Source organism: Melospiza georgiana, chromosome 2, assembly GCF_028018845.1.
Source record: "Melospiza georgiana isolate bMelGeo1 chromosome 2, bMelGeo1.pri, whole genome shotgun sequence".
NCBI lineage: Eukaryota > Metazoa > Chordata > Aves > Passeriformes > Passerellidae > Melospiza > Melospiza georgiana.
The window spans coordinates 25,258,525-25,268,591 of NC_080431.1; the positions used below are offsets into that span (position 1 = coordinate 25,258,525).

General features: G+C 44.2%; 1 protein-coding gene across 2 annotated transcripts in view; it reads right to left on the reverse strand.

Moving 5' to 3' along the window:
• Positions 1 to 4,517, reverse strand: part of CYFIP1 (cytoplasmic FMR1 interacting protein 1) — a 75,132-nt gene extending 70,615 nt beyond the window's left edge. Inside the window, exon 1 of one of the 2 annotated variants that reach the window (XM_058019014.1) lies at positions 4,364 to 4,517. The gene's annotated coding sequence lies outside the window, so the exon portion shown is untranslated. The remainder of the gene's footprint in view (positions 1 to 4,363) is intronic. The other variant, XM_058019013.1, reaches the window with a different exon arrangement.
• Positions 4,518 to 10,067: the final 5,550 nt, after the last annotated feature.

The following is a 10,067-nucleotide window of genomic DNA, read 5'->3' on the forward strand; positions in this document are numbered from 1 at the left end:
TACCTGACTACCTGAACAAGAAAAGCTTTAGTCAAGTTAACAGGTAGAACATCCACTCTGGTGGAGGACACTCACTTTAAGCTCTGCCTAGGCCAGAGCACCTGTCCTGGCAACACACAGAGAACCACAGAACAACCACCCAGCCAAAGAACTACCATGTTCACTTTCACTGCTCTGTAGGCACTGAGAAGAGCACATCAGGACCTCACAGCTTGGCTAAGAGGGCTGCAAATCCACAGCACACCAAGCTGGCTAAGTCCCATCAGCGGGTGCCTGGCAGGCAGATAGGGTAGCAATGAAGGGATTCCCACCTGAGAGCCCTCCTGAGCTCACCATCACACTGATGCCCTGCTGGGGGCCCTTCCAGCAGGAGCAGAGGTCTGGCAGAATGAAACAGCTACAGAAAATGTGGGGAAGGGACAGAGCAGCAGGATACAAGTGCTGCTCCTCAGGAGCAGGGACCACCACCATCTCCCAGCTGGGAAGGCTTGGAGAGATGGGCTCCCTGTCCAACACCCCAAGCCAGATCTGTGCTCAACTTGGCTGTCCACAGCCTTAAACCACCTCTCCCACAATGGTCTTTCTGCAGAAAGGCTACACAGATATAAATTCACTTGATATCTGCTGATGCTCAGCCTGAGGGAAAGGGGGTTTCTCCTGAGATGGCAAATGCCTGATGATTATTTGTGCCATACCAACCTTTACCACAACTCCACTTTTTCCAGTTTAAGTCCAGTTAAAGATAGCCACCTTTCCCCCAAAACACTGAAATGTGTGAATACAGGATTTTCTTCACAAATATTTGTGAGTGCACATATATTTACAGACATAACAGAGGCATACAGTAAACAGTACATACTAACACAGAGAAAAATCTTTCAAGTCTTATGAAGAAAACATGCTTCAGGATTTTCACCACTGTGTTTACAAGAGATAAGGAGCTACCCAAAATATCTTACAACATTTTTGGTGCCAAGAGATAGAAAGATTAACTGCTGCTTTGCACCTCTGTCTTCTTGTAGCAAGTCCCATCAATGCATCATACATTATTTTTACCACCAGAAAGGCAGTGATGTGGATTAATGGAATTAGGTTTTAACAAAGCAAATCAATAGGCACTCTGTTATCAGCATTACCCAGCAAAGTGTGCCCCCGAGCCCTGCTAATGTCAGCTTCTAAGGGCAGACCAGCAGTAAAGAACAGCCCTGAACTGACGTATGTAAATTAAAATGTAAAGCACCATTACCAAGCTCTTTGTGAGTTTTTGTAGGTATAGTCATATTTCACCGTGTTGAAATGTCCTTTCATTTTACTGTCTCAGCTCTGCATAAAAACCAGGACAAGGATAGGCAGCTTTCATTTGTCGTATGTACAAATAACAATGTAGCCAAAAAGTAGCCAGATGACCTTCAAGAGTAAAGCCTGCCAGAGGCCACTTGAAACAAGGTATATTTTCTACAGATCAGAAATTTACAAGTCGGTTACATTTACTCCTCCCTCTTCACCTCCATCCCTGGGAGCATGAAATGAACCCCAGTCCCACGCACAGGGATGGACCCACCCTGAGCCACCTCAGTGGCCCCTCACGCCTGGGCTGTGCCAAGCTCCTGCAGCATCCCCAGGTCAACGAGCACCTACCCTGGGTCAGCCACAATTGCTTATTAACTCGGGGCTTGCCATAGTAGCTGCAGTTATTTAAAATGTATAAACAGTGGAAATGCAGAAGGTCACACAGCCACTGTTCCAAGCAGTGAAGTCAATCACAGAGCTGACTTCCAGCTCAGCAGGGTAAAACTTGCTGCCCAGCATTCAGGTTTAATTTACTTGTTGGTACAGCAACAAGTAAACCAAGGAACCACTCGAAGAACTTGCCCAGAGAACATAGGACAAAAACTGTAAAATAAAACCCATTTGATATGCACATAAAGGCATGGAAATTACATTAAAATTAATTTTCTCTTGTATAGCACTGCAAGCAGTTCTAGCAGCTTTCAGGCCAGAGGATGAATACAACTGTTCCCACAAATAAAGAGCTTTGTGGGGACTTTTTGTTCCATCTTTTTGTTCCAACCTTGCAGCTCAATTCCAACCACTCTGAATTTTCCACCTCAACCTCAATATCTTGGAAACCTTCAAGAAACAAACTTTAAAATAAAAATCAGATGATTCTGACAAGAGGGTTATGGCAAGGTTTTAAAACCTACCCTCAGGAACAAGCCACCTTCCAAGACAAATCTCTGCCAGAATGAATAAACAAAGCACTAACCAAAACTTAAGGAATGTATCAGACAAATATCTAACATGGAACACAGAGCTAGAACAGATTCCTGGTAATTACTTATTTATGCTACAAAATCAGCATACTGGACCAAGAGAATCTCTTGGTTTATGCCCAGAGGACAATTTCCATCTAAAGCAAACTGAAGAAACAAGAATTTTGTTAATGAATACTTTGAATATTACAGGTGCATCACTAAAGCACTATGAGCTTTTTTTATAAGTCACATATTCAGAAGTTAAAAACTGAAAAGTCTGAATTGTTTGTGAAACATTCCCTTTCTTATAACATATATATTTAAAAAAAAACTTAAACAACTTAGACAATTTGGCTCCATTTAAGTTTGAATGCTGTGATATCTATTGCTCCATTCAAACTCCACTCCACTCTCAGCATCAGGACCCTCAAAAGAAACTGACAAACCCAAGACCTGTAATCAAAACAAACTCTTTCAAACAGGGATGTTGCAGGGGTGAGACTGAGTATTTTCCCAAGACTCAGAGAGGTTTATTCTCAGAATATATAAACAAGCTGACAACCTGAAAACCAAAGTATAATAGAGATATTCCATCAAGTACATAGTCCCTATTAAAAAAAAATAAAAATCTAAGCTGCTACAAAGAAAGACTGATGTACACTTTTTACAGGGCAAGCCAAGCAAGCTTTGATGATACTGGGGTTAAGCCTTCCCAACGCGGTACTTCTTCCAAATTCCTCCTCCTCCCTCCTGGCAGCTACAGAGACAACTGGCTGCCTACACCAGCCAGACTTCACAGACCAGTTGCCTGGGAAAGCTTAAAGAGTCTTTTATACTAGAACAGGAAGAACTTCACGTTTACAAAAGTTTAAAAAAAAAAAAAGCTTTTTAGAGGTAAAAGTGGGACTTAAATGAAGTCAAGAATCAGAACTTAAGTAAGGAGTAGAATGCTTTTTCTATCATATAGCTCAGACATTCTCTGAGCATAAAACAGTTTAAGTACAATTAATAAAAACATAATTCAGACATTGCTGAATTGCACTACAGTATTATTACAAATTCAATTTTGAAGAAAACACTACCACACAACACTGCATATGTACATGTTCAGTGAGCTTATTATAATAAAGTTATGCCAAATAAGTAACTGGAATGCAATAAGGACTGGAGTCCTCATTAGACTAAGCTTTCCATTTCCCACAGTTTACAGAAAAGCCTGCTATGACCTTCTAATTAAAAGAAATTCCTCCAGCTAGCTTTCCTCCTCCTCCAATACACACTCTCCAGCCAGCACTTCAGGCAGACTGGCTGCATCCCACAAAGGCAACTTCCTCCCAACAGCCTCGCTGGCACAAACAACCATTTACATGTCTAAATGCTACTTCAACCTGCCATCAAACAGCACAGGAATAAAAATCAAGGCAATGAGAGCCTACCGAAAGGCAAAATATTAGCAGAGATGTTGATGAACTACAGGAATACTCAGAAAGATGAAGTGCAAGACCTCTGCTCATTAGAGAGGAGGGAAGGGGTGGCAGACCCTCCATCTGGGGATTTTCAAGCTTACAGGGCTGCTGCCATTACAGCATAGTTATTTTTATCGGATAATTCTCAAGTTCCTCATGAGGAAGTTATTCCACGTCCTTAGACAGACACTCCAGATCACCTCCTTCCTCTGAGGAGGGAGACGAACCTGCATAGAGCTTTTTTACTTTTATATTTTCCTCATCTAGCCCACTCCAAGACAGCCTAGTAGGCAGAACTCTGACCACTCGAGCGCTTGCAGACACAGGGGCCAGGCACGGGAGAGAACAAGCTAACCCTCACCCCAGAAACACAACCCAAGAAGGGCGTTTCGGTGCCCGCCGCTGAGGGACCCGGCCCGCCCGAGGCCCCGCACGGCCCTTCCCGCCCGGCCCCGGGCACCGCCCGAGCAGCGGGACCCCCGCGGCACCGCCCAGCCCCGGGAGCCCCGGACACCGAGGGGGGATGAGCCAACGCCAACAGGAGTACGGAGCTCACGGTTACCGGCGAGAGGGGCGCGGCGGGGGCGCGGACCCGCAGACGGAGCGCCCGGATCCGGGGAGGGCCCCGGGAAGGGCACCCACCCGCTCTCCGCCGGCTCCCGGGAGCGGCGCTGCCCGCGGCGGCAGGAGCCCGTCCGTCTGTCTGTCCGTCCGTGCGGGGGCTCCGCTCGGCCCGGCCGCCGAGGGTCGCGTCGGGCCGGCGGCTCTGCTCCTGGGCCGCGCCTGGCAGGGAGTTTCCTGCGTGAGTCACTTCAGCCGGGAGTTGCGCAGGGAAACACCCTTCCTGCCGCTCCAGCTCCTCCTCCTCATCCCAAACCTGCCGCCCCTTCCCGCCCCCGGCAGCCTCCGGCCCGGCTCCTCCTCCTCCCAGGGAGCCGGGAGTAATCCCGGAGCTGTCGCAGGCGGCGGAGCGGCGTCCGGGACCGGCCCTTTGCTGTTAACGAAAGGCACTTTTTCTGTGCATGTACACGGGGCAACCTGCCTCTCGGAACACAGATCTGCGCCCAGAACGACCGTGCCCACTCGTACGAACCCCGCACAGTGCCATCCAGCGCCCGCCCCAGCGCCACCGCAGGGAAACCAGCGCCACAGGGCACCGGGCGGCAGTAACAGCTCAGGGCCGGGGCTTCCCACCGCTAAACTCCGCCAGCACGGCGAGGGAAAAACACCAGCCGTAAGGATGAAAAACCTAACCTTTAACAATCAAAAGGGATCGAGCGGGAAACCCCTTTAAACATCCTGCAGAGGGTGCTCATGTCTGTGGTGTTTGTATTGAAATAACCACACTTCATTAAAATCAAAACCATAAAAACCAGGCAGGTTTGGCAGCCTCCCACTTGAACTTTTCTGTAAATGACACCAAACATACGTACTTTCTCATTTTAAAGTTTTCTTACTTTTTCCATGCAGTGTTCTCCCATTGAAGTTCAGCTTTACTTACTTGTTCAAGATTCCATCTAATGAACTTGACACTGCAGCACAAACTCAAACTACCCATTCTTTTTCACGGAAGTTTGTCAGGAAGTTTGTTTGCTCTTTCCAGGCACTGTTTTATGGCAGAAGGAATCCACAAACTACTGCACATAGGGAACAGCCACCTGAGAGCATGGGAACTTGCAAACAATTTTTCATCAAAGCCACATATTTGCTTGTATTTGTCTGCTTTAAGCTGCATCCAACACTTTATTTACCCTTGAAAACCCTCTCTATAATCATAATCAAACTGCACACTGTTGCCATAGCAAGCACTTTTAAGTCTCTGTTTTCAACAGCTGTTCAGGGGACACTGTGCTAATGATTTTTGTGCTGAGAACAGAATAATTAGTCCTTTACTTCAATTATCGGTTGTTGGGTTTTTCCCAAAAAGTTTGCACTGCCTCAAGTTTCTTTAAATAACCTTTTTGTAATAGCATCTACAAGAAAACCTGTGAAGAGTGGGGATAAGGTGCTAGACCCCCAGTTTTAATTATTTCAAATATGATCTAATCCAATTATTCCACCCTTTCCATGTCATCAAGAATTTCCACAGCTTGTGGAGAAGTTATGCATCGTTGCAAAATGTTATCATTAGCATTTCATCATATCACAGAGACATCTTCATAGCCATGTTTTTCTCCAAGTACTGCAACATAGTCTTTTCTATGAAACAATTAATTATCTAGGACATGGCTACTATTCTCTGTCTGTATATATTCATAAACATTTTGAGTGCATATATCGAATAAATTAATTTCAATTCCTTTCAACCATCACAGTTCTTTATCAGCCTAACTTCTTAACCCAGCTTAAGCAAAAGTGTAAAATACATCCAGAGCTGGATGCTTCCATTTCCAAAGTGACACCTGATTGTCTCCAGCGCCATCCATGCTATGCCCTTTTCTGCAAATTCCGCTTGCGACAAGGAGCTTGATTAAGTAAATTACTCACCTTTGTAAAACAGAATTAGTTTTGTTTCCTTGTCCTGAGCAAGTGCAAATTCAGAACAGCCTTGTTAATGCAACCCCTCAGCCTACATCAGCCATGAGACATCTGTTACCAGGCACAACAGAGCAGCAAGGACGGCAAAGTCGAATGCTCCCCACGAGATCTGATCAACAGCAGCTTGCCCCCACATGGGCAATACTTCATAGCCTGCCAGTCTGTCCCAAGCAAGACCACCACTGTGGCTCCCCTACTTGCTGACAGCCAGCTGGTGCCAGGAGCAGCTGCTCTGTATGAAAGCAAGACTGCCAACCAGCACCATCCTGTCCAGGAAACAACAGCTTGTCACAAGGATTGGCTGATGCCCCAGATCTTGCTATCTCCATCTAAATAACTGAGTGGGGAAAAGAGCTGCTTCCCCACTGACTGGGCAATCTGCTTTTTATTAGCATTCCTATACATAAGATCATACAAAAAAAGTAGATGATAGTACACAGCTACTCAAGATCTGTGTTGGTTTTTTCTATTATTTGATGTAGGAATTACACAACAATCACTTTTTGCCTTCTGAATGTCTATGGTCTCATGTAACATGTGATATGCCTATCAAAACCATTTTAAGTGAGCCCACAAAATACCATTCCAGTTGCTTTAATTCTGTAATGCCTCCACAACTCCCTGCTCTTCCCACTTTGGTGGAACTTAAGGAGTGCAATGATGGTACTTGATTAAAGATGTTCGGCGGGTCTCCACGAGCTGCGTCTCCCTCCACTGTATTTGTCCTTCTCAATTATCCCTACCACACTGAACACAGGCCTTCTAGATGTAGCTAGAGAGACATGTATCTACATATTCTCAATCAAGCCACTAACTGATATCCTAGCCTCTGAAGTTAGGTGTGGTTTTTATCAGGCCAGACTTAGGGCAGTTTGAGATCCTTTCTTGGCTGGAATTGATTTTAACCCATGTCTGTCAAAAATCTTTAGGAAGATCTGCAACAGTAACGTATCATTGCTTGGCAATTTATGCACACTGTACCTAAACCACACAAGTATCAGATAATAAGGTAGTAACGAGCTTAACGCAACTGCCCAAAGACTGGATTTGCCTTTGATCAAGGCACTATGCTACAGGACAGCCACAGGTCTACTTCCTGAATTCCAGCTAATTTCACTTCATTTTTACTTTCCTTTTAACCATTTATCCTAAGGCAATGAAGGAATCTTTTCCAAGAGCCCACAGGATTACACTGAAGAGTTTCATTCCACAGCAGCCACAGGACTCAACAGGAGTCCTATGGTTCTGCCACTGGATGCCTACTATGCCTCAGATGGTGATGTTACTCTCTGGTTTTGCAGATATCTTGGTGTTTAAGCTTAACAATACATCTAGCTATTCATTTAATTTTTCTTACCTTTATGAGTTCAGAGATTTTTCATCCTCATAAAGAACACAGGAAATTGTCTTGATTTGGCACAGGAAGGTATTTACAAAATCACGGTATGCAATGGTCCCGACCACCTCAAGAACAGGACATCATACAAGAAAATAGGTAATTGTCTATAAATCAATTTAAAAATTAAATCCAACTTCTGGCTACATATCAGCTACTTGTGCATACTTTAAAGAACTGGACAAGATTTTTCACACCAGAAGTCAGCACAGACTTGGTATTGTATGTGGCTAAAGGTTTAAAGCTCAACAAGGCTACAAAAATATTATAAGGTTCCACATTGCCTACAGTAACACATTATTTCAGCTCTCAGGAGATAGGCATTTATGAAGAGGACACAGCACTTGGGAGAGCTTAAGCAGAAGAGACCAAGCATAAAGCAGCATCTCAGAGGTCTCAATGAGCAAAGTGAGAATCTGACCCACAGCAAGAAGTCTACACCAGCTACCTAAACACGAAACTCCTATTAGGAGTCCTCCACTTCACAAGGCCTTACACAAATGCAGGGATCTGGTCACTCATACCTACCTTTAATCCCAGGAAAAACCAGATTCCTACCCCCAAGTGCCCATGTCCTGCCAAGAGCAGGGCTGACAACAGCAGGTGTGCTGCATGTTCATGAATACTCATTAGCACACGATGACACCTGCAGCTCCCTGGTTCCCATTTCCCTCCTGGAGCTGAGTTGACACCATCTGAAATGGATCTGAGCAAGCAGGGATCCCTACTTCTGCTTTCCAGCTCTCTGAAACACTAGACCAAGGTTTTATTGTAAACCATAGGGATTTAACTCTATATGTATGTACAATGGGCCTGTGTCCCCTCACCCTGCCTTCCAAGCCTGCTGCACATCGTGCTGCCAAACCACACCAGAGCCCACCCCAAGTCTCTGACAGACATTAACACACATTGAAATCTTTCTTGATTCCATTACAAATTACATTCACTTTGCTCATGTAGGACATCAGTGCAGAAATCAGGGCATGCATGTTAGGCAATTCAGCCCCCTCACACTTCACCCCAGCCCTGCCCCTCCATCCCTGGGAACTTCATTTGCTCTCCAGGCCCTCAGACCTGTGATCCTGTGCAGCCTTTCCAGCACTAAATGCACAGTGCAGCAACAAGACACTACAGCAGCCAGCAAATACCAATGCAATCAGTGAGGAAAGATTTGTCTCTAAGTGGGCAAAGTAGCACAAGAGGAAAGCTGAAAAACTTGCAAATCTTTAGTTAGTAAGATTAAAAAGCATGCCAGAGGAATTTTTTCTTTATTTTTAATCAGCCTGTAATATAGTACTACTATCTTTAATCCATGCTCCCATGGAAACCATCTGATCAATGACTGGTTGCTAACTTTTTTTATATCAAGAGTTTGACACAACCAAAGGTCCTCAAGCACATAGAGGTTAATTAGGGGTTATTAAAACTAAAGAGCAAAGAAGGTACTGGAGAATTTACTAAATCAGTGCTAAAATGTGGCCTAGAGATAACAGAAGCCCACAGGAAAAACAAAGGAGAAGAAAGAAAAGTAACAAGTCAAATAAAGGCTTCTATGCTGCAACTTTGTTAAAACTGCATGCAGAAGCTACAGAGAACAAATAAAGGTAGAAATGAAATTGTGACAGCATCCAATAATAGAGTGTGTTCTTTCCAAAGAATTTTATACCCCCTTAGAAGCTTTGAAATTCTGTTTCTACATTCTTTGCTGAGTGCTTTATGCTTTGCTTCAGCTAAGCTTGGCAATTCACAAAACAACAGGCTATATGACAGAAGTCTTTTGAATCTATACACACATGGAATAGATTATACCTTTCCTAACGTCTCCAAAATTGCTTACTTGAAATTCCAGAAGAGCAAGTAAAGCATATTCAAATGTTGTGTCTCCTCTAACAAAGAGAAAAAGTATCCAAAAGTTAAGATTCAAATACATTCAGAAATAACTGACAAAACAGGAATGTGAAAACAAGGTAACAAAACATCCAGAAGGAATGCATTCAGGACAGAATCCAAGAAACAACGGTTCTGTAAAGAAAACAGAAAATGTTACAAGGAAATCTGAGTAAATATATAGTTAAGATATGAAGTATCTCACATAAAACCAATTTTTTCTCCAAACAGGTAAATCACCATTTTAACAACTGCCAGGGGACTGATGGAAAGGTCCTGGTGGCATCACAGGGCATGCACACGAAAAGACAGGACTTGCTTTTTTTCCTGTGGCTCTGAAGAAAAAGAAATGCCGTAAGATTGACTCTTTGAAGGGAATTTGTCAGCCAAGTAGTGCTGACACACAAGAAGTTAAACACTGAGGATGTCCACGACTAGAATCAGTAAACGTTTCCAGAGCCAGACTTACCACTCTGTTTTTGTGATGAGAGATGAGCAAACTTGGAAGCTGGCTGAATAAACATC